Source organism: Triticum dicoccoides, chromosome 3A (genome assembly GCF_002162155.2).
Source record: "Triticum dicoccoides isolate Atlit2015 ecotype Zavitan chromosome 3A, WEW_v2.0, whole genome shotgun sequence".
NCBI classification, from domain to species: domain Eukaryota; kingdom Viridiplantae; phylum Streptophyta; class Magnoliopsida; order Poales; family Poaceae; genus Triticum; species Triticum dicoccoides.
In genome coordinates this window covers 757,292,300-757,317,087 of record NC_041384.1, presented here as the reverse complement: position 1 = coordinate 757,317,087, position 24,788 = coordinate 757,292,300, and the positions used below count along the sequence as shown (strand labels likewise).

Sequence of the window (24,788 nt, the reverse complement as noted above, 5' to 3'; positions counted from 1 at the left end):
GCGGCGCGTAGCTCGTGTAGGGCTGCTCGGGGGGAATCCGTGCAGGCATGCTGGTGATGTGGCTAGGCGACTGGCGGGTGTGGCTACGCGGTGGTGGCGACGTTCTGCGACGGCGGGGCTGCTTGGTCTGGCGCGCTGCTGTCCGTTGTCGGCAAGGGAGATGGCCAGCGACGTGCCTACAGAAACTCAATGGCGGCGCCTGAGAAACTTGCCGGTGGCATGGGGTTCTGCCCGTGGTGCATGAGGACTAGATGTGGGGCTGTGGTGGCAGGGCGTTCTCGAGAGACGTCGGTGGATCCACCGGTCCAATCTAGTGTGGGAAGCTCGTCTGGTCGGTTGTTCGTCAGAGGCGCGGGCCATCTTTGGTACTCTTGGTTGCTAGTGGTGGTGCAGCGTGGTGCTGTGCCTTGGTACGGTGTGTTCGGTGGTGGGTTGTTATGGTGGCGTGCTTGACTAGGACGCAGGCGGAGCGGGTCTATGGGGGCAGCGACGCTCTTTGTTGGTCGTGCACCGTAGGCGGCATAGGGCGGCGGTGGTTTTGGCCCATCCCTTCTCCTCGGTCCAAGCCAGCAGCATGGGATACTCGCGTGGTGGGATGGCCAAGAACTGGGGCTCGTGCTCGGGCATATCGGATTGGGCCCTAAGGTGGGTCGGAGCTCCCGCTCCGGGTAGGCGACGGTGGGTTCGGTTCAAGTGGTTCCTGTGGGCGATGAGTTCCGTCTCCTCATGGGTGCGGTGGTCGTTGGGACTCCACTACTCCATCAGGCAGATCGATGTCGAAGACCATAGGCATGGCGTGCGAGCGTGCTTGGTGATGGTCGTTGCTAGTTAGGTGGTTGTGCCTCCCTCGGTCCACCTGGACTAGCTGGAGACGCGACCGTGAGGGCCTCATGCCATGGAGGATTCACCTAGGCTCCATGGCTGATGCCAGGCTAGGAGTCCAATTAGACGCCTTTTACCTCTTCAATCGTGGTGGGTGCAGTGTGACGTGGATGGGTGGTGGTGTCTCGGACATGGATGTCGGGGCGGCGGACCATAATGCTGGTCCACATGGTTGGATCCCCGGCGGGCACCATGGTGGCGGTGATGGCCTTCCCTCTTGGTTGTGTGGGCGGCGATAGGTGGAGCGACGGATGGCTCAGGTGCATTCTCTGTCACGGTAGTGGCGTCACCCTGATTCAGATTTGGAGTAATGACCTCGTCGCGCTTGTCCTGAAGACCTCATGGCTACTCAAGGTAGCTACCAGGTGAAGCTGCACGCTTGGTCGCTGACAACGGCAACACTCATAGGCGTCGGTATCTTTTTGAAGAAATCATCGTGGTTCTCCTCTCCATTTAGGGGTTTCGGGTGAAAGCCTTTGTCCATTGTGGACTTGGCAGCGGCGACGATTAGCACCGTTTTCCCTCCTCGAGGCATTGTCATGGAGCTTAGGTGTTATATAGGATGTAGTGTGGCGTTGTAGTCAGTTCATCTTGTGCTATCTCTAATAGCATAGTCGCGTGCTTCTTACGTGGTCTGGTTATCCTGGGATCGGCATTGTCTGAGGGCTACCTCATCATCTTGTATTGTTTGACCGTGTATTTCTTTTTGCTTGTTGCTTTATACATAAAGCCAGCGCGAAAGCGGGTTTCAAGAAAGAACATAAAATATTTAGTTAACTACTAAAAGCTAGTTACATTTTTGCTTACTAGCAGGCCTTTGGGTAATGAAAGTCCCTGTTTCTGGCTTGGGGCTTTCTAAGAACCGAGACCGAAACCCTACCCTCCCGCACCGCCACCCGGGAGGTGGCCGGGGAGGGCACCATATCCTCCGGCCACGAGCCTCCCCTCCTCCTCCCTCCTCCCTCGCCGCCGCTAGGGGGCGCGGCCGACGAAGCCCAACCGACGCCCGCGACGGCGGGGCTCGATCTTCCTCCAACGCAATGGGGTGGCGCATGCCTCTTCTTTGGGTGCGGGCGCGGGGCGCCACGGGGTGGCGGCGCACGGCCTCCTGGCGGGCGTGGTGATAAGTGGACGGCTGCGCGGTGGAGCACACCTCGCCGTGGCAGTTGGATCCGGCTTCGGGCTCCCAGCATCTGGGGTCTGGCTTCGGGCTCCTGGCGGCTGCAGATGGGTCTTCCCGTCGCGGGCGCGCGATGGTTCTCATCGGGCGACGATGGTTCTGGTGGTGGCGTGGTCCCTCGGGCGGCGCAGATCCGTGTGGTGTGGAGGTGGTGGCACGGTCACTTGATGGCGGACTAGATCTGTGCGGGCCCGGCTCGGCTCCGCCTGCGATGGCTTCGGCGGACGGAGGTGCGGCTCGTGCAGGGGGTTGCGGAGACGGGGGCGCGCCCATTGCAACACGGCAACGGGGGCTTCATGAGCCATTTCGAGCTCGGCCGGGCCTATGTGCCTGGTTTGCTCCTCTTGCTGCGTTCGGTCTGCGACCGCCGATGGCGGTGGAGGTTGTCCCCTCCCGCGTAGCTGCTGACGCTGCCACTCCTCGTTCCCGGCTGCTCCCTCTCGGACCCATCGGTCCCGCTTCGGACTCCATCGTGAGATGGCGGTGGTGGCTCCAAGACCGTGGTGGCGCATGTTGGTGGGCGGCAAGTGTGGTGGAGCACGACAGATCGGTCGGGGTGGTGGGTGTGTGGCGGACGAGAAAAATCCCTGCCGGCTTGGCTTGCACAGACGCAGTGGCGCCCGTGGGTGCTATCATTCCTTCCTAAAGGGCGTTGGGTATCCCCCTCACCCATGCCTCTCCGCGTACCGTGGGAAATCCAAGGACCAGTCCGGGCAGCAGCGTCGTCATCGTCGCGTTCCTTCCTGAAGGTGTTGCTTGGTATGCGGTGGTCCAAAGTGCTAGGAGTGCAATGGAAATCTCCAGAGGGCATAGCGGCTGCGGATCATCATTGTTTTCGTCGATCCGGCTCTGTTGTCATTATTTTCTTTTTCTTTCCTTTTTATTTTGTTTTGGGCGTGCTTGTGATGTCTGCCCCAGCAATGGATTCTCAGGTGTATCGGGTGGTTGATATATCTATATAGCGGGGCAAAAGTGTATGTCAAGGAGTTACATTTTTGCTGTAAAAAAAGCTAGTTACCTTTTTGCCGTTATTTTCTGGGGGCTAATGAAAACCTAATGCTCTTCCTGTCTAGCGCAATTTGGGCAGAACGATACAAGCTTCCACCAGACTGGCCAGCCAAGCTCCTAATTGACCGCGTCCCAGCTGTGCTCAACAGCCCGCAAGCTTCCAAACAAAAAAGGAAGAAACGGGCGCGTGCAATTAACGCACACCACGCCGGCCGGCCACACCCTGCGCAGATCAGATCGAGGCCTCTCCGCCCCGAGGAAACCATTCCGACCCCTCTTTCCCTTCCCTTTCCGACCGAATCTCCCTCGAGCCCAGCGGCGATGTTCACTTCGAAGCTGCATAACCTGTGCCAAAAGCTGCGGTGGCCGGCGCCGGCCTACGCCGACCGGCGCGAGGGCCCGGACCACGCGCCGACTTTCCATGCCACCGTGGCCGTCGGCCCCGCCGTGTTTCGCTCGCCGGCGGCACCCAGGCCCCGCACGCGCAAGCAGGTGCGGGATCTGGCCGCCAGGGCAGCCTTCGAGGACCTCGCCGGCTGGGAAGCCCCTCCGCAGCTACTGCCCGGTGAGTGTCTATGTATGCGCGCGCCCTAGCTAACTACAGTAGATCCGATTTTGTTCTAGATTCTAGGGCTCCTCCTCAGTCCTCTCCACCGCATGTACTGGCTCTCCTCCCATGCCGCGCTGCCGAAGCAGACGCCCAAGGGCCTCGTCGTGCTCGCCGAGATGACAGGAAGACAACATGTTAACACTACAAAATCTACGCCACACTCAGGAGATGGAGCCATGGAGATCCGAAAAATCTTCAGCGCTTGCAGACCACCACTTCAATGGTGGGGAGCATAGTAAGACAGCATGAGACAAATGGTCCTCGTCCCTAAAATTGAGTTGATATTTTTTCCATCTCTCATGCTATTGTGAAGCTTCTTATTGGCAATCTTGTCACTAAAATGGTTCTTGATGTTCTTTCGCACTCACTATTCTCTGTACTGCAGAAACACAAGTTCCTTACAAGTGTCAGTTGCAAGATTATGCTCAGAAGAGACAGAAAGATTTACCGTTGTATCACACCATTCAGAGTGGTCCACTTCACCTGCCAATGTTCAGGTCAACAGTCACCATAGATGGCCGCACTTTTGAAAGTCCGAAAGACTACAATACAAAAAAGAAGGCAGAATCGGCTGCTGCGGCAGCTGCCCTAATGGCATTAGCTGACCAAGCAAAACCACTGGAGAAAATGCTACTGGTTGGTTTCACCTATATATTTTTTGATTCTTATTATGGGATGGTCTAGACTTGCACGGCCTCACCTATATATTATAGTCCCTCCGTAAACTAATATAAGAGCGTTTAGAATACTAAATAATGATCTAAACACTCTTATATTAATTTACGAGGGATTATATAATAAGCACTAACATCCTTCACAACTTATATGTATTAGTAGACGTGTTCATCTCCCATATCGGATTTCAATATTGAAGAAAATAAAAACTGAATTGATTCACCGACTTCATCTAGTGAGGGTTGACAAATTTGACTATCATATGTTCAGCGCAAAAACTACCCATGTCCTTCCAAAGAAATAAAACCCCTTGTCTCAAAATTTAACCAAAACCAACACTTTTGCTCAGCTGTTGAAATTGGCTAGATTAGCACCATGTTTCCCGTTACCATTTTTCGGTCCAAAACAGTGTTTCACAGGTCAACGCCTCGGTGCCTGGCGCTGACTTTTGGGACCTCAATGCCATTCACGTTGGCACCAACAATATTTCTTAGCTTTGCATTGGGCAAGCTAGCTAGGCAGTGAGCTTGTCAAGAAATTATGCATCCAAGCTAGCTAATAGCAAACTAACTAGTTTTTGCTTCAATGCGAGACACCAATTGAGGTGGTGTTGAGGTTACAAAGTGTTGGAAATATGCCCTAGAGGCAATAATAAAAGGATTATTATTATATTTCCTTGTTCATGATAATTGTCTTTTATTCATGCTATAATTGTGTTATCCGGAAATCGTAATACATGTGTGAATACATAGACACCAACATGTCCATAGTAAGCCTCTAGTTGACTAGCTCGTTGATCAACAAATAGTCATGGTTTCCTGACTATGGACATTGGATGTCATTGATAACGAGATCACATCATTAGGAGAATGATGTGATGGACAAGACCCAATCCTAAACTTAGCACAAGATCGTATAGTTCGTTTGCTAGAGTTTTTCCAATGTCAAGTATCTTTTCCTTAGACCATGAGATCGTGTAACTCCCGGATGCCGTAGGAGTGCTTTGGGTGTACCAAACGTCACAACGTAACTGGGTGACTATAAAGGTATACTACGGGTATCTCCGAAAGTGTCTGTTGGGTTGACACGGATCAAGACTGGGATTTGTCACTCCGTATGACGAAGAGGTATCTCTGGGCCCACTCGGTAATGCATCATCATAATGAGCTCAAAGTGACCAAGTGTCTGGTCACGGGATCATGCATTACGGTATGAGTAAAGTGACTTGCCGGTAACGAGATTGAACGAGGTATTGGGATACCGACGATCGAATCTCAGGCAAGTAACATATCAATTGACAAAGGGAATTGTATACGGGGTTGCTTGAATCCTCGACATCGTGGTTCATCCAATGAGATCATCGAGGAGCATGTGGGAGCCAACATGGGTATCCAGATCCCGCTGTTGGTTATTGACCGGAGAGCCATCTCGGTCATGTCTACATGTCTCCCGAACCCGTAGGGTCTACACACTTAAGGTTCGGTGACGCTAGGGTTGTAGAGATATAATATGCAGTAACCCGAAAGTTGTTCGGAGTCCGATGAGATCCCGGACGTCACGAGGAGTTCCGGAATGGTCCGGAGGTGAAGAATTATATATAGGAAGTGCAGTTCCGGCCATCGGGAGAGTTTCGGGGGTCACCGGTATTGTACCGGGACCACCGGAAGGGTCCCGAGGGTCCACCGGGTGGGGCCACCCATCCCGGAGGGCCCCATGGGCCAAAGTGGGGAGGGGAACCAGCCCATAGTGGGCTGGTGCGCCCCCCTTGGCCCACCCCATGCGCCTAGGGTTGGGAACCCTAGGGTGGGGGGGCGCACCACCTGGCTTGGGGGGCACTCCACCCCTTGGCCGCCGCCCCCCTAGGAGATCCCATCTCCTAGGGCCGGCGCACCCCCTAGGGGGCCTATATAAAAGGGGGGAGGGAGGGGGCAGCCGCACCCTTGAGTCTTGGCGCCTCCCTCTCCCCTGCTACACCTCTCCCTCTCGTAGTAGAACGGCGAAGCCCTGCTACGGTGACCCCTGCATCCACCACCACGCCGTCGTGCTACTGAATCTTCATCAACCTCTCCTCCCCCCTTGCTGGATCAAGAAGGAGGAGACGTCACGCTGACCGTACGTGTGTTGAACACGGAGGTGCCGTCCGTTCGGCGCTAGGATCTCCAGTGATTTGGATCACGTCGAGTACGACTTCCTCATCCCCGTTCTTTGAACGCTTCTGCGCGTGATCTACAAAGGTATGTAGATGCAATCCGATCACTCGTTGCTAGATGAACTCATAGATGGATCTTGGTGAAACCTTAGAAATTTTTTTGTTTTCTGCAACGTTCCCCATCAGTGGTATCAGAGTTAGGTCTATGCGTAGTTCTCTTTGCACGAGTAGAACACAATTTGTTGTGGGCGTAGATGTTGTCAACTTTCTTGCCGCTACTACTCTTATTTTGCTTCAGCAATATTTTGGGATGAAGCGGCCCGGACCAACCTTACACGTACGCTTACGTGAGACCGGTTCCACCGACTGACATGCACTAGTTGCATAAGGTGGCTGGCGGTGTTTGTCTCTCCCACATTAGTTGGAGCGGATTCGATGAAAAGGGTCCTTATGAAGGGTAAATAGAAGTTGACAAATCACGTTGTGGCTTTCACGTAGGTAAGAAAACGTTCTTGCTAGAACCCTATTGCAGCCACGTAAAACTTGCAGCAACAATTAGAGGACGTCTAACTTATTTTTGCAGCAAGTGTTTTGTGATGTGATATGGCCAAAGTTGTGATGAATGATGAATGATATATATGTGATGTATGAGATGTTCATGCTATTGTAATAGGAATTACGACTTGCATGTCTATGAGTATGACAACCGGCAGGAGCCATAGGAGTTGTCTTTTTTTTGTATGACCTGCGTGTCATTGAGAAACGCCATGTAAATTACTTTACTTTATTGCTAAACGTGTTAGCCATAGTAGTAGAAGTAATAGTTGGTGTGCAACTTCATGGAGACACGATGATGGAGATCATGGTGTCATGCCGGTGACAAGATGATCATGGAGCCCCAAGATGGAGATCAAAGGAGCTATGTGATATTGGCCATATCATGTCACTATTATTATTTGATTGCATGTGATGTTTATCATGTTTTTGCATCTTGTTTACTTAGAACGACGGTAGTAAATAAGATGATCCCTCATAATAATTTCAAGAAAGTGTTCCTCCTAACTGTGCACCGTTGCGATAGTTTGTTGTTTCGAAGCACCACATGATGATCGGGTGTGATAGATTCCAACGTTCACATACAACGGGTGTGAGACAGATTTACACATGCAAACACTTAGGTCGACTTGACGAGCCTAGCATGTACAGACATGGCCTCGGAACACAGAAGACCGAAAGGTCGAGCATGAGTCGTATAGAAGATACGATCAACATGAAGATGTTCACCGATGTTGACTAGTCCGTCTCACGTGATGATCGGACACGGCCTAGTTAACTCGGATCATGTTATACTTAGATGACTGGAGGGATGTCTATCTAAGTGGGAGTTCATTGAATAATTTGATTTAGATGAACTTAATTATCATGAACTTAGTCTAAAATCTTTACAACATGTATTGTAGATCAAATGACCAACGTTGTCCTCAACTTCAACGCGTTCCTAGAGAAAACCAAGCTGAAAGACGATGGCAGCAACTATACGGACTGGGTCCGGAACCTGAGGATCATCCTCATAGCTGCCAAGAAAGATTATGTCCTACAAGCACCGCTAGGTGAAGCACCTGTTCTCCCTGCAGAACAAGACGTTATGAACGCTTGGCAGACACGTACCGATGATTACTCCCTCGTTCAGTGCGGCATGCTTTACAGCTTAGAACCGGGGCTCCAAAAGCGTTTTGAGAGACACGGAGCATATGAGATGTTCGAAGAGCTGAAAATGGTTTTTCAAGCTCATGCCCGGGTCGAGAGATATGAAGTCTCCGACAAGTTCTTCAGCTGTAAGATGGAGGAAAATAGTTCTGTCAGTGAGCACATACTCACTATGTCAGGGTTACATAACCGCTTGACTCAGCTGGGAGTTAATCTCCCGGATGACACGGTCATTGACAGAATCCTTCAGTCGCTTCCACCGAGCTACAAGAGCTTTGTGATGAACTTCAATATGCAGGGGATGGAAAAGACCATTCCCGAAGTATTTGCAATGCTGAAATCGGCAGAGCTAGAAGTCAAAAAGGAACATCAAGTGTTGATGGTGAATAAAACCACTAAGTTCAAAAAAGGCAAGGGTAAGAAAAACTTCAAGAAGGACGGCAAGGGAGTTGCCGCGCCCGGCAAGCAAGCTGCCGGGAAGAAGCCAAAGAATGGACCCAAGCCCGAGACCGAGTCTTTTATTGCAAGGAAAGTGGTCACTGGAAGCGGAACTGCCCCAAATACTTAGCGGACAAGAAGGCCGGCAAAACGAAAGGTATATGTGATATACATGTAATTGATGTGTACTTTACCAGTACTCGTAGTAGCTCCTGGGTATTTGATACCGGTGCAGTTGCTCACATTTGTAACTCAAAGCAGGAGCTGCGGAATAAACGGAGACTGGCGAAGGACGAGGTGACAATGCGCGTCAGGAATGGTTCCAAGATCGATGTGATCGCCATCGGCACGCTGCCTCTACATTTACCTACGGGATTAGTTTTGAACCTCAATAATTGTTATTTAGTGCCAAGTTTGAGCATGAACATTGTATCAGGATCTCGTTTAATACGAGATGGCTACTCATTTAAATCCGAGAATAATGGTTGTTCTATTTATATGAGAGATATGTTTTATGGTCATGCTCCGATGGTGAATGGTTTATTCTTAATGAATCTCGAGCGTAATGCTACACATATTCATAGTGTGAGTACGAAAAGATGTAAGGTTGATAATGATAGTCCCACATACTTGTGGCACTGCCGCCTTGGTCACATAGGTGTCAAACGCATGAAGAAGCTCCATGCAGATGGACTTTTAGAGTCTCTTGATTACGAATCATTTGACACATGCGAACCATGCCTCATGGGTAAAATGACCAAGACTCCGTTCTCAGGAACAATAGAGCGAGCAACCAACTTATTGGAAATCATACATACTGATGTGTGCGGTCCAATGAGTGTTGAGGCTCGCGGTGGTTATCGTTATGTTCTCACCCTCACTGATGACTTGAGTAGATATGGGTATGTCTACTTAATGAAACACAAGTCTGAGACCTTTGAAAGGTTCAAGGAATTTCAGAGTGAGGTTGAGAATCAACGTGACAGGAAAATCAAGTTCCTGCGATCAGATCGTGAAGGAGAATACTTGAGTCATGAATTTGGCACACACTTAAGAAAATGTGGAATAGTTTCACAACTCACACCGTCTGGAACACCTCAGCGTTATGGTGTGTCCGAACGTCGTAATCGCACTCTATTAGATATGGTGCGATCTATGATGTCTCTTACCGATTTACCGCTATCTTTTTGGGGCTATGCTTTAGAGACTGCCGCATTCACTTTAAACAGGGCTCCGTCAAAATCCGTTGAGACGACACCGTATGAGTTATGGTTTGGGAAGAAACCTAAGCTGTCGTTTCTAAAATTTTGGGGATGCGATGCTTATGTCAAGAAAGTTCAACCTAAAAAGCTCGAACCCAAGTCGGAAAAATGCCTCTTCATAGGATACCCTAAAGAAACTATTGGGTATAACTTCTACCTCAGATCCGAAGGCAAGATCTTTGTTGCCAAGAATGGATCCTTTCTAGAGAAGGAGTTTCTCTCGAAAGAAGTAAGTGGGAGAAAAGTAGAACTTGATGAAGTATTACCTCTTGAACCGGAAAATGGCGCAACTCAAGAAAATGTTCCTAAGGTGCCTGTACCAACTAGAGAGGAAGTTAATGATGATGATCATGAAATTTCAGATCAATTTGCTACTGAACTTCATAGGTACACAAGGACACGTTCCGCACCAAAGTGGTACGGCAACCCTGTCTTGGAAATCATGTTGTTAGACAACGGTGAACCTTCGAACTATGAAGAAGCGATGGCGGGCCCGGATTCCGACAAATGGCTGGAAGCCATGAAATCCGAGATAGGATCCATGTATGAAAATGAAGTATGGACTTTGACTGACTTGCTCGTTGAGCGGCAAGCAATAGAAAATAAATGGATCTTTAAGAAGAAGATAGACGCGGATGGTAATGTGACCATCTATAAAGCTCGGCTTGTCGCTAAGGGTTATCGACAAGTTCAAGGGGTTGACTACGATGAGACTTTCTCACCGGTAGCGAAGCTGAAGTCCGTCCGAATCATGTTAGCAATTGCCGCATTCTATGATTATGAGATATGGCAAATGGACGTCAAAATGGCATTCCTTAATGGTTTCCTTAAGGAAGAATTGTATATGATACAACCAGAAGGTTTTGTCGATCCTAAGAATGTTGACAAGGTGTGCAAGCTCCAACGCTCGATTTATGGGCTGGTGCAAGCATCTCGGAGTTGGAACATTCGCTTTGATGAGATGATCAAAGCGTTTGGGTTTATGCAGACTTATGGAGAAGCCTGCGTTTACAAGAAAGTGAGTGGGAGCTCTGTAGCATTTCTCATATTATATGTAGATGACATACTTTTGATGGGAAATGATATAGAGCTTTTGGACAGCATTAAGGCCTACTTGAATAAGAGTTTTTCAATGAAGGACCTTGGAGAAGCTGCTTATATATTAGGCATCAAGATCTATAGAGATAGATCAAGACGCCTCATAGGTCTTTCACAAAGCACATACCTTGATAAGATATTGAAGAAGTTCAATATGGATCAGTCTAAGAAGGGGTTCTTGCATGTGTTGCAAGGTGTGAAATTGAGCTCAGCTCAATGTCCGACCACGGCAGAAGATATAGAAGAGATGAGTTTCATCCCCTATGCCTCAGCCATAGGTTCTATTATGTATGCCATGCTGTGTACCAGACCTGATGTAAACCTTGCCGTAAGTTTGGTAGGTAGGTACCAAAGTAATCCCGGCAAGGAACACTGGACAGCGGTCAAGAATATCCTGAAGTACCTGAGAAGGACTAAGGAAATGTTTCTCGTTTATGGAGGTGACGAAGAGCTCATCGTAAAGGGTTACGTCGACACTAGCTTCGACACAGATCTGGATGACTCTAAGTCACAAACCGGATACGTGTATATTTTGAATGGTGGGGCAGTAAGCTGGTGCAGTTGCAAGCAGAGCGTCATGGCGGGATCTACATGTGAAGCGGAGTACATGGCAGCCTCGGAGGCAGCGCATGAAGCAATTTGGATGAAGGAGTTCATCACCGACCTAGGAGTCATACCCAATGCGTCGGGGCCGATCAAACTCTTCTGTGACAACACTGGAGCTATTGCACTTGCCAAGGAGCCCAGATTTCACAAGAAGACCAGGCACATCAAGCGTCGCTTCAACTCCATTCGTAAAAATGTTCAAGATGGAGACATAGATATTTGTAAAGTACATACGGACCTGAATGTAGCAGATCCGTTGACTAAACCTCTCCCTAGAGCAAAACATGATCAACATCAGAATTCCATGGGTGTTCGATTCATCACAATGTAACTAGATTATTGACTCTAGTGCAAGTGGGAGACTGTTGAAAATATGCCCTAGAGGCAATAATAAAAGGATTATTATTATATTTCCTTATTCATGATAATTGTCTTTTATTCATGCGTAATACATGTGTGAATACATAGACACCAACATGTCCCTAGTAAGCCTCTAGTTGACTAGCTCGTTGATCAACAGATAGTCATGGTTTCCTGACTATGGACATTGGATGTCATTGATAACGAGATCACATCATTAGGAGAATGATGTGATGGGCAAGACCCAATCCTAAACTTAGCACAAGATCGTATAGTTCGTTTGCTAGAGTTTTTCCAATGTCAAGTATCTTTTCCTTAGACCATGAGATCGTGTAACTCCCGGATGCCGTAGGAGTGCTTTGGGTGTACCAAACGTCACAACGTAACTAGGTGACTATAAAGGTATACTACGGGTATCTCCGAAAGTGTCTGTTGGGTTGACACGGATCAAGACTGGGATTTGTCACTCCGTATGACGAAGAGGTATCTCTGGGCCCACTCGGTAATGCATCATCATAATGAGCTCAAAGTGACCAAGTGTCTGGTCACGGGATCATGCATTACGGTATGAGTAAAGTGACTTGCCGGTAACGAGATTGAACGAGGTATTGAGATACCGACGATCGAATCTCGGGCAAGAAGTAACGTATCGATTGACAAAGGGAATTGTATACGGGGTTGCTTGAATCCTCGACATCGTGGTTCATCCGATGAGATCATCGAGGAGCATGTGGGAGCCAACATGGGTATCTAGATCCCGCTGTTGGTTATTGACCGGAGAGCCATCTCGGTCATGTCTACATGTCTCCCGAACCCGTAGGGTCTACACACTTAAGGTTCGGTGACGCTAGGGTTGTAGAGATATAATATGCAGTAACCCGAAAGTTGTTCGGAGTCCCAGATAAGATCCCGGACGTCACGAGGAGTTCTGGAATGGTCCGGAGGTGAAGAATTATATATAGGAAGTGCAGTTTCGGCCATCGGAAGAGTTTCGAGGGTCACCGGTATTGTACCGGCACCACCGAAAGGGTCCCGGGGGTCCACCGGGTGGGGCCACCCATCCCGGAGGGCCCCATGGGCCAAAGTGGGGAGGGGAACCAGCCCATAGTTGGCTGGTGCGCCCCCCTTGGCCCACCCCATGCACCTAGGGTTGGGAACCCTAGGGTGGGGGGCGCCCCACCTGGCTTGGGGGCACTCCACCCCTTGGCCGCCGCCCCCCTAGGAGATCCCATCTCCTAGGGCCGGCGCACCCCCTAGGGGGCCTATATAAAAGGGGGGGAGGGAGGGGGCAGCAGAACCCTTGAGTCTTGGCGCCTCCCTCTCCCCTGCTACACCTCTCCCTCTCGCAGTAGAATGGTGAAGCCCTGCTGCGGTGACCCCTGCATCCACCACCACGTTGTCGTGCTGCTGGATCTTCATCAACCTGTCCTCCCCCCTTGCTGGATCAAGAAGGAGGAGACGTCACGCTGACCGTACGTGTGTTGAACACGGAGGTGCCGTCCGTTCGGCGCTAGGATCTCCGGTGATTTGGATCACGTCGAGTACGACTTCCTCATCCCCGTTCTTTGAACGCTTCTACGCGTAATCTACAAAGACATGTAGATGCAATCCGATCACTCGTTGCTAGATGAACTCATAGATGGATCTTGGTGAAACCGTAGGAAAGTTTTTGTTTTCTGCAACGTTCCCCATCACAAAGGTCAACACATAATAGTATGACGTTGACCATGAAATATTGTTTTGTCTATAGAAATGCTAACATTTTTTCTCAACTCCACGTATTCAGTGCTCAATGCCAATTCGTCAAGGTTACAAAGCTCATGGCCAAAGGCCATGGCGTTGACCACGAACTGTCATTTGTTTGAGGAAATACTAACTTTTCCCCAGTGCCATGTATCAGTGCTCAACGCCAAGATACATGGCTTTGAGATAGCCAAGTTCAATGCCATGTTGGTTCGAACAAGGAAAAAGCGTTAGGATTTGGTTAAAATTTTGAACAAAGGTTATTTTTGGCTGAACATTTGATAAAGGGTCAATTTGTTCATTACCGGCCTGCATTTACTATCTGCGGAAACAGTTAAATTGGTGTACTAATGAAATGACTTTTATATTGAATTCTGTGGAAAAATTGATGCATAGAAAGATTTGAAAGGGATATACTATACTTCTGATTTTTTTGACTATGTGCTAAATTTTGCAATTGTCATCTAACAGACTGCTTTACATGTTGTAGCTGGCTCAATTCATGTATTTCTTTGCCTGGAATCCAGATTAATTATAAGGTTCAGTTGCACATTCGTAGTGAAAATTTTAAGAAAACACCTGGTTTTAGGGGGAACACAGGACAATACTTATCATTCTATAGTTACGGAAGAGCATATGCTATAGTTTATAATATCCTAAATAGCTGTGCGAAGTCAAAAATACTTATGTAAGGTATTTTCTTAATTTGTAAATACTATATTGTAGGTTCATGAAATAGTGCATACAAATGCTCGACTTGTATTACCTGAGAAAAAAGGCTCTCCCAAATCAACTGTGCACATTACACAAGAATGTTTTCAAGGGGAGCCTTCTAAGAAGCAAAAAAAGATGCATGTTGCTGAGCTTGATTTTCAAAATTCCCAAAACAGTAAGTAATTTAAATTCCAGAAATCAAGGTTAATTAATATTGGGAGCGAACTTCACAAGTAGTTTTTTGTATCATTTTCTGTACTCAGTATCTGCCAAGAAAATGTGATATGGATATTATTTAGCTCGTTCTTATTCATTACGATTGTCATACTTCGATTAGCTGGCTGACTGGTGTACCAGTAGTGCAGCATGTGTTAGGTACCAGTGTCGCTCAGGTACAATTTGATGGTGTATCAGATTATTAACACCTTAAAACAAAGGAAATTTCTGAACCTAGCTAGTTGATTGAACTCCCGAGTAATCCGGACACTAGAGCATATGTTACGACTAGCCTATGCATACTCTATCATGAATCATATATCAGTCAGTATGAAAATGCTAGACTCATTAACAAGATTGATCTGATTTCTCTAAGCATAGCACCAGTCGCCTCCCTAACTATTATTTTCTCAACCTTGTTATGCTTAGAGGAGTTTACATCTGCATGTACTCGACATCGATGATTTTGTTGTATTTATCTTGATATTTACATCCATCCACTCATATGGGTACAGAACCAAGCGCTGAGGCGGCGGCAGCAGCAACTGTGGCACATGTTGCTTGTGCCAAATGCGGTTGCTCGAAGTCAACTGACAGGATCAAGGTCTACCGACGCCATCCTGAAATGGTGTTACCAGATGGGGCGACCATACTCCCCTTTAGCGACGATGATTGGGTGGCTGTGAGGCTACCCTCCCCTCAACCGTGAAGGTATTCTTTGCTTAAGCATATTCCCATCGTTTATTTATCAGTATCCATTGCTCTCTGCTCGCTGCACAAGTAAGTTGTTGTTTTCTCTCTGTGTCTAAATTCCAGATGCAGATGGTGGATGCTAGCACAGCCAATGCACCTGTGCTGTTGTATGTTGTAGTTTTACCCCAAGTTTGGCTCAACATATCCACACTGCAGCTGTATTATGTGCCTGTTCGATTCAGCATCGTTATAGACTTGATGTAATAAGTTTATGCTGATGGTACTTGGACCTTGGCCAACCATCTCGCTAGCTAAACCTGGATTATACATGTTGTTGCCAAGTTGTCACTTTGAGTTTGTCAGACTGCAATTTATTTATTGGGACCATTCGGACTTCTGATCTATAACTTTCTTCCTTGCTGAATGGTTTGGAGTGCAGAAATGCCGGCCGTCCTATGCTCTCTCATGTTGCACGTTTTCTGCCATTTATTTCTGTATTTTGCACCCCTAGCGCTCTCTGCACTACTCTAGTGAGACGCCATTGTTTTTAGAAATCACGGTTAAGAACTAAAAAGTAAGAACCCATCTTGACACAAGCTCTATGCCCATCCCTCCCGTGTTGTCTCTCTTCAGTGGCCTGGGAGCCAAAACCTAGCCACCGGCCATACACCCCACCCCGCCCATCCTCCTCGCAGCCGACTGATCACGTCGCCAGGCGAAGCCCACGCGGCAGAACCGTTTCTCCTCGCTCAGGTTGTGCGGACCGGGACCTGCTGGTCTCAACGGAGACGGTTGGCTCGGGCGGCAGCGCGGGCGTAGCTGCTGGCTCGTGGTTGCAGTATTGTCCGGTGTCGGCCTTGGCGGCTCATGGTTGGGGACAGGAGGAGCTGCGCTCGTGCTGGAATCCAGCAAGCTGGTGCTCAGATATGCTGTCTGGACAGGATGCCAGCGAGGGTGCATGGCCCCGGGGCACGTTGTTTTATCAAACACTGTTTTCAAATACAACTATTTTTAGAGTACGTTGTTTGAAAGAATAGTAAGATCAGTATGGGGTTATAAAACTTAGTTAAACTATGAAGATTCGTGAAGGAATGAAACCGGGTTATTCTGTGGTGAAGAAAATCCAATATGATTTTACTATTATTTGAAACAGTGTTTTCAAATATAGCTTTTATCGAGAGTACACTTAGGAGTACCATACTTTTTATAGAAGGCAAAAGACAAGTAGAAAAGACTAAAACTTGATGCGAGCAACAAGTGTAGTTGAACCTCCACATGCAAGCTAATCAAAAGATTAGCCACTGCAACTATTGCAAACACAACGCAAAGGGCATACCCTAAACAGATCACCAAGCCACATCGCGACCAACACCGGTCATCTCGAAGAGCAAAAATTTCAACCAAACTTTTCCAGTCGAGGCAACAACCACTCTTGAATGCCTAAGAGGAGACGACAAGTGGGTAGCAGACTTAGTCAGACCCGAGAACGCAATTGTCTTGGACTCACTGGCAGTTGCGTACATAGCGCCCATGAAGATCAGTCTGGACCAGCGCAAGCACTGAAGAACCACAATCCGCATTCTGCAAGGCATGTCTCCGCACATGATGCTCCCAACAAAGTAACAATGCCAAGACGCCGCTATCACCAATCCGGCAACTGACATAGGCTTTCACCTAGAGATAACAACCCAAACGAGGGGGGATGCCAAGACACATTGTGACGCTTCCAAGGAGGGGAACGACACCCCTGGCGCCGTCGCTGCCAACTTCGACGGTAGATAGACGGGTTTTCATCCATAACATCCCACATCTCCCACACTCCCCATCGGATTGTGACGATATTGTCCTTGTTGGGTCGCTCCGCCACCACCACAACACCTCACCATCATGACCATAATGTCATGGAACAGCGACACCCCACACGGTAGAGGAGAACGCGGGCCATGTTCCACCTCATGCATGACCGAGAACTAGCAAATCCAACCCGACCTCCATATCCAGCGTGGCCAAGGCCGTCGGCACCGCGAGAAGCAACTAGTCACGCCACTCAGGAAGACAGCCTCGCTGCAACTGCGCCATAGGGACCCATATCCGGTCCGCGCCGCAGCCTCCAACTCCCACGCCGGAGCCTCCGTCTACTACAACAGCGTCGCTCGTGTCACCAATGGCACCACCGCACCGCAGCCACTGCCCGGACACTGCTCACGTAGCATCACCTGGCCGAGCACCACTGCATCATTGCAGTCGCAGCCTATCCACGTCGCCGTCGCCGAAGTACAAGCTAGCGCCTCCCGAAGGACCACCGTGTGCCAGCACCACTGACGTGAGCTCACGACCATCTTCTACTGCTCTAAGCGCTCCCCTCCGTGCGCCACCACATCGAAAAGAATCCCCGCGCCGCCCACTTGATGCAACTCCCCCGCGTGTGGGTGGCCCGTCGGGGTGCGCTGACCACATATGCACCCGCAGCCTTCAATGGTTGGGCACCACCACCACCGCCGATGCCGACGGGTGGGATCACGGGGAGGATGGATTTGCGGGGATAGGGTTTGCCTCCGGAGCAGCCCAGACGAGCGCCTAGGAGGGAGTGGGGAAATTTTACACACTAAAACATAACTTTGATTTTCTCATGTTTGCGCTGAATGCAATGGTTGTCATTTCATTGTGAAATTTCATATGCAAGTAGAGTGGTTGACCATGTATGCTAAAAAAAGTTTTTTTGGATATCTTTTCAAAATTTTCCAGTTTTCTTTTCTGAATATACTATTCATAACGGGTGCGTGTGCGGAACCATATCCCAAAAAATATTCCTGTCCATTGAAAATCATGAAATTCTAGAATTACTACTATAGGGCTGGACGGGGAAGATGCGGAAGCCAGTTCTGAGATACGTATTTGGAAGTGCCAAAAGGAAAGCATTAAAAATGGGAAACGTCAAAAATAAAAGTCTTCCATTTTTACGGCATTAATTGGAATTAAGAGCACCCAACCTGCGTTCAACAGTTAAGGGCATGTACATTGGTTGATAGGACAGTCTTATTTTAAGTCTTGCATGTATTTTAAAGATGACAAAAAAATATGTCTACAATGGGTTATATCTTAGCCTTATCTTCAATAACTAGCAATTCCTTAAAACATGATGAGACAAATTATGCTAAGAGATCATATCTTGTCTTATCTTAAATAAGAGAAGACAAGTCTTTTCTTATGAGTTCGCTCTCCTCCACCTCATCATTTATCCTACGTGACACTCATAAGATAGCACCATTGTACATGCCCTAACAGCACCCTCTGGAAAGCTGTCGGCAAACTAACAAATTAGTGCACACGACGCCGGCCGGAACGCAGATCCGATCGAGGCCTCGAGGAAACCCTTACCTGCCCAGCTTCAATCCCCGTTCCCCGTTCTCCAATCGAGCCCGCTCCTACGCGACGCCATCGACGATGTACAAGCTCCGTCTGAACAACGTGTGCTAGGAGCGGCGGTGGGCGACGCCGGCCTACACCGACCGGCGCGAGGGCCCTGACCACGCGTCAAGGTTCCATTCCACCGTCGCCGTCGGCGCCGAGTTCAGCTCCCGGAGCCCGGGTCCCGCAAGCTTATCCAGGCGCAGGACCTCGCTGCAAGGGCAGCTTTTGAGGACCTCGCCGCCAGGGCAGCGTTGGAGCACCCCTCCGCACCTCCGCAACTAGTGACCGGTGAGTATGTATGCGCCCTAGATAGATCTCGTTTTGTTCATGCATGCGCCGTCGCTGCTCGCCGCCAGGGCAGCGTTCGAGCGCCACTCCGCTCATCCGCAGCTACTGTCAGGTGAGTACGTATGCGCCCTAGATGCGCGGGAAATACCCTTTGGCTCTCGCATGTATATACACCCTATATGATGATTTTTTTTTAAAAAAATTCAAAATAGTTCAAAAGTATTTTTAAATTAAACTTGACTTACTTGCGCACTAGTATAGCAAATTTCACACACAAAAAACCAACGTTGACTTCACAGCGAAGAAGACAAAATTTATGTGCTATTATAGGTCACTATTCATGCTATTTTGACCGAAAATTTGTCTTTTATGAAAAGTCAAAAAGGAATTTTCTTTTTGTGCCACTTTTCTCACTGGTACAATGAAAGTTAAAGTTTATTTCAAAAATATTTTCAGAAAATTTTGACTTTTTGTTGAATTGTTATCTTTCTTTCATATATATGTACCCAGGAACCAAACGTTCCCCTCCCCCTAGATATATCCTAGAGCTCCAGCAAGCGCCAGATGTATGAGCCGTGCTGCTCGTCAGTCGGCTGCCGAAGCACACGCCACAACGTGATCCGCCTCGTCATGCTCTACAAGATCACAGCAAGATCGACTTGTTAAAACTACATCCAGACTCTATACATACAAGTGGGTTACTTTGCCGAGCCCTTGCACAGACTCTATACATACAAAAGTGGGTTACGTTGCCGAAACGATGTCCTTAACAGTACGCAGCTTCATGCACTGACACTAAGGAGTTCTGAAAGTCGGTGCCCTTAGACTTAATTAGGAGGAGGAGAGCCCATTCAAGAGGAGTGATATCGTCGTCAATGATCAAGTGAACGCCAGCATGCAATCACTACTAGGAGTAGAGCGCACTGCATTCCAAAGGAAACCACGAAATGGATTAGACACGATATCGTATACTACTTGTAACGCACCGCAAAAACATAACAGCAGCTATAATATAACAGCATTGAAAAAGTGCATAATAGCAGCAGTGCATGTCCACATTTATTTTTTTGCCGGGAAGTTCATGTCCACATTACAAGATGAATTAGTTTTCTTGTCTTTTCATCTGGGCCTGCTTCAAGAGTGGTGTCAACTGTTAAATGAAGGTTTAACCTGTTTTGATTGCTAGCTACTGAGAGACCGTCTAGTAGAAATGGATAGCTTAATGGCTACCATGGAAAATTATTCTTTTGTTCTTTCTGATCTCTTGATTGGCCTTTACTACCTATGTAGTTATATAAATGCCCCTCATGCCAAAACTTGATTTGATTTCTTTTCGTGTCTATCATGTCGTTCTCACGTTTTTATTCCTGCCACTAAAAATGGTCATGATGTTCTTTCACACCTGTTTCTTCTATATTATTTTTGTGGTACTGACTACTTTATCTATTGCAGAAATGCATCTTCCTTACAAGTCGTAGTTGCGAAATTATGCTCAAGAACTAAGGAAAGATTTACCTTTGTATAACACCACTCAGAGTGGTCCACATCATGAACCTATCTTCAAGTCAACAGTGACCATAGATGGGCGGACATTTGGAAGTCTGCAAGACTATGCTACAAAAAAGGAGGCCGAATCGGCTGCTGCGGCAGCTGCCCTGGTGGCAATACGTCAAGAAGCAAAAAGATCAGAGCAAATGCTTATGGTTGGTTCCACCTTTTTTTAATATTCTCATGGGAGGCATTTTATTTGCACTCCCTCACCTCTATATTAGGACTAACATCCTTTGGCATTTATCTGTATTAGTAGTAAACACATTCATCTCCCACCTTGGATTTCAATATTCAAGAACTGAGTAAAAAAAATGTATTGATTCACTCACTTCATTTAGTGAGAATTGACAAACTGGATCTCTTTCAAATGTTCAGCATAAAAAATAACCCATGTGTCTCCACACACACCCAAAAAGATCCCCTCTTCTCTGAAAATTTAATTCAAACTAACCCTTTTGCTCAATGCCAATCATTATGTTTCCAGTCATTTGAGATAAACTTTTACGACCAAATTAATGCTCCATAGGTAAACGCATGGTGCTTGGCGCTGAAGTTTGTGACCTCAATTCCAATCACGTTGGCGCCGGGAATTTTGCTTTGCTTTGTGCTTGGTGGGCTAGGTAGTAGCCAACTACCTAGTTTTTGCTTCAGTGCTCAACGCCAGTTGAGCTGCATTGAGGTTACAAAGCTCAACACAGAATACCATAGCGTTTACCATGAACTATGTTTTGTTTGTGGAAATGCTAACTTTTTCTCAACGTCATGTACTCATTCCTCAACGCGAATTGAGGTGGTGTTGAGGTTATAAAATCAACTCCCAACACCATGGTGTTGACCATGAGCCCATGTTTTGTCTGCGGAAACGGTAACTTCTTCCCAATGCCAATGTACATGGCTTTGAGACAGCCAAGTTCGCCATGTTAGTTCATCTTTGGAAAATGTTATATTTGGTTAACATTCAATAAAGAGTCAATTTGATCATTTCTCACCTGCATTTACTAGTTCTAGGCTCTTCATGTATTTCTTTGCCTGGAGTCCAGATTAATTATAAGGTTCAATTTCAAATTTGCAGTGAAAAATTTAAGAAAAATAACATTTGAGGAGAGGGGAGCATAGGGCAATGCTTATCATTCTACAGTTATGGAAGGGCATACGATGTAGTTTATAATATCCTAAATAGATTGGCGAAGCCAGAAATACAATTGTAATGCATTTGCTGAATTTGTAAATACTAATTTGATGGGTTGCCTTAACTTCTGTAGGTTCAAGCAATGTCGGATACAAATCTTCGGCATGCATTACCTGAGAAAGAAGGCTATCCCAAATCAACGGGGCACACTCAAGAAGAATGTTTTGAAGGGGGTGCTTCTAAGAAGCAAAAACAAATGCATGTTGATGAGCTTTATTTTCAACATTCTAAAAACAGTAAGTATTTTAAATTCCAGAATTCAAGCTTCGTATTGGGAACGAACTTCACGAGTAGTGTTTAGTATTATTTTTTGAACTCAAGATCTGCCAAAAAAATCATGATGGATACTATCTAACTCGTTCTTGTTTATTACGATTATCATACTTTGGTGCGTTGGCTGACGATTGTACCAGTAGTGCAGCATATGTGTTAGGTACTAGTGTGGCCCAGGTACATTTTGATGGTGTATCAGATTATTAACACCTTAAAAGAAAGGAAATTTCTGAACCTAGTTGATAGTACGTACTCCCCAGTAATCCTACCCCTAAAACATAAATCCCCAAAAATGACAGCCTGTAACCACTAGCCGATGCAAACTCTATCATGTATCGTATATTCTTGTATCATTCACTATCAAAATGCTTGCCTCATCAACACGATTGATCTGATTTCTCTAAGAATATAGCAGCAGTCGCCTCCCAACTACTTATGTTCTCAAACTTTTGGCAGTAGGATCAACAAGGACTAAGATACCATTTTCCATGTGATTGGTAATTGCACCGAACAAACTTCTAAAGTCTTTTTGGCTGGTTAATTAGGTTAAGATGGAGGTGTAGGTAACATACCACTTGGTTAGCTTGTTTATGAATTCAAAGATGTAGCACACAATTTTGACAGAAGAATTGTTATGACTTAACAATCAAGATTTGTAATCAGCTCAAACTTTTGTCCATGCTCATTTCCTCATATGATGATATGTTCCATTCACAGTTCTAAAACCGGACTTGTAACTGAACTTATTCAGATAACTAGTCATGATACTGTCATATTATTTTCTTTCGCTAATGTAAATACCATTATATTCGAAAATTCTATTATATTGAATTAACATTTAAGCTAACTGCAGCAACTGCGACGCCTGTTGCTTGTGCCAAGTGCGGTTGCTCCAAGGCAACTGACCAGATCAAGATCTACCGACGCCATCCTGGAATGGTGTTACCAGATGGGGCTACAATACTCCCCTTTAGTGATGACGAGTGTGTGGCTGTGAGGCTACCTTCCCCTCAACCCTGAAGGTATTCTTTGCTTAAGCATATTTCCATCGTTTATTTATCAGTATCCTTTGGACAGTATGTTGTTTTGTCTGTATCCAAATTCCAGATGCAGGTGGTGGGTACTAGCGCAGCCAATGCACCTGTGCTGTTGTATATGTTGTAGTTTTACCCCAAGTTTGGCTCAACATATCCACACTGCACCTGTATTATGTGCCTCTTCGATTAAACATGGTTATAGACTTGATGTAATAAGTTTATGCTGATGGTAGCTGGACCTTGGCCAACCATATCGCTTGTTAAACCTGGATTATGCATGTTATTACCAAGTTGTCATTTTGAGTTTACAAGACTGCAACTTTAATTATTGGGACCATTCGGAGTTCCGATCTATAGCTTTCTTCTTTGCTGAATGATTTAGAGGGCCTCTGTCTGAGTGCTGATATGCCGGCAGGCCTTTGCTTTCTTATGTTGCACTTTTTCTACCCTTCGTTTCTGTATTTTGCTCCCCTAGCGCTCTCTGCTCTACGCTAGAGACACCCTTTTTTCATCGCGGGGTACACCCGAGAGACACTAGGAATAGTTTGGCGGCTCTATTTTCTTTGGGAGTTTTTAGACAATAAGATGTTTATTAATACTAGCAAAAAGGTCCGTGCATTGCAACGGGTGAACAACAAAAATTCACGAAAATTATAATGTCTGACATAAAATGCACTCGTATAAACCGAAATCAGCAGCGCCCGGAGATTATTTTGTCAACACAAACAGATGGGGTTACAACGGGTACGCATGATTGAAATTTTAATCAAAAAAATAAAAGAAGAAAAATATGGAACAAAAGCCATCAATCCTGTGCATGTATCCAACTTCGTCAAGATGAAAAGGAAATGTAGAACCAAACCCGTCAATCATGTGCAATTGTGCATGTAGATACGGAGAAGCAAACAAATGCATGCAACGGCCATAATCAAGCATTTAATCCTTTTGTAGCTTTCTCGTTAAGAAAATCCTTTTTCTAGCTAATCCCTCCTGAGTTAGTTAACTTCTTTCTTTAATCTCGTTTTTTGCATCGCGAGAATCAAGCCTTGGGTGTCTTCAGCCCGCGCTTGGGCACCAGCCGTCTCACACGCAGGCAACGCGTGTTGTTTGGCCCTCCACCGCTCTTCCCTCCGACCTTAATATTTTGACGTTGTTTGGCATCAACAAAAGTGATGTTATAGACCGCACTATATCTAGGGCCTTTTATTTGAGGCAAATTTTAACATGGTCCCTCTTATCTCCTTTTTTTATATGTGAGGTAAGAAGGTAAGAGTCAATCAAGCCATTCATTGATGAGATCAACGGCTAAGATCTATTCTATACTCTTACCTCTCATGTGAAAAGAGGGGGTAAGAGGGACCATGTTAAAACTGCTCTTTATTTGATTTTAAGGAGAATACCACGTCTTTTAGAAAAAATCACGTTTCAGAACTAAGAACCCACCTTGACACAAGCTCTCCATCCAGCCCTCCGGTGTCACATCCACGCCGCGGCCCGGGAGCCAAAAGTTAGCCACCGGCCATACACCCCAACCCACCCCTCCTCCTCGCCGAAGCCTGAGCGCATTGTGAGGCAAAGCGCACATGACGCTGGTGGCGTGGCAAGGCCATTTCTCCTCGCTCGGGTTGTGCGGCACGGCGCTGCAGGTCCCAGCGGAGGCGCTCGGGTTGCGCGGCGGCGTGGGCGTCCTTGCTGGCA

At 47.0% G+C, this 24,788-nt stretch overlaps 1 pseudogene; it reads left to right on the top strand.

Annotated features, from left to right (window-relative positions):
- The first annotated feature begins 3,391 nt into the window (after nt 1–3,391).
- LOC119273304 lies at nt 3,392–23,217 on the top strand (annotated as a pseudogene).
- Nucleotides 23,218–24,788: the final 1,571 nt, after the last annotated feature.